Source organism: Seriola lalandi, unplaced genomic scaffold, assembly GCF_002814215.2.
Source record: "Seriola lalandi dorsalis isolate HSWRI2012SDOR001 ecotype SW California unplaced genomic scaffold, Sedor1 jcf7180002054656, whole genome shotgun sequence".
Taxonomy (NCBI): domain Eukaryota; kingdom Metazoa; phylum Chordata; class Actinopteri; order Carangiformes; family Carangidae; genus Seriola; species Seriola lalandi.
The window spans coordinates 599,933-600,330 of record NW_019525209.1 but is presented as its reverse complement, the minus strand read 5'-3'; the positions used below and the strand labels follow the sequence as shown (position 1 = coordinate 600,330).

General features: G+C 47.2%; 1 protein-coding gene across 1 annotated transcript in view; it reads right to left on the bottom strand.

The window, feature by feature from the left end:
- Window positions 1-398, bottom strand: part of lcor (ligand dependent nuclear receptor corepressor) — an 86,944-nt gene that overhangs the window by 85,778 nt on the left and 768 nt on the right. The gene's annotated exons all lie outside the window — the stretch shown is intronic.

Here is a 398-nt window from a genome sequence, read left to right as displayed (position 1 = left end):
GGGGGGGGGGGATGTATGGAAGAGAAAATCTAAAATAAAAGCCAACATGAAGTAATGGAGAGAGCAGGAAGGAGGTCAAAGACTGAATCTGTTTCAGTTCTTCACTGTAAAACAAAGACTGACACATGTCATGGCCGCTGCTGTAAACTGAGAGAGAGAGAGAGAGAGAGAGAGAGAGAGAGAGAGAGAGAAGCTGTCCTGTCATAAACATTAAAAATAAAAAAACATAATCATGTCTTGTGACAAACAAGCAGTTTCCCACCGCGTCCAGCGGCGGCGTTTCAACAAGTCTGAATCCCGGTTTACAGGCGAGCACCGCGGCGTTTCTCCCTGCCGACCCCCCGCGCCTTTACCCCCCCCCCTAAAATACAAAATTATTTCCACTGACATTTTCCCCA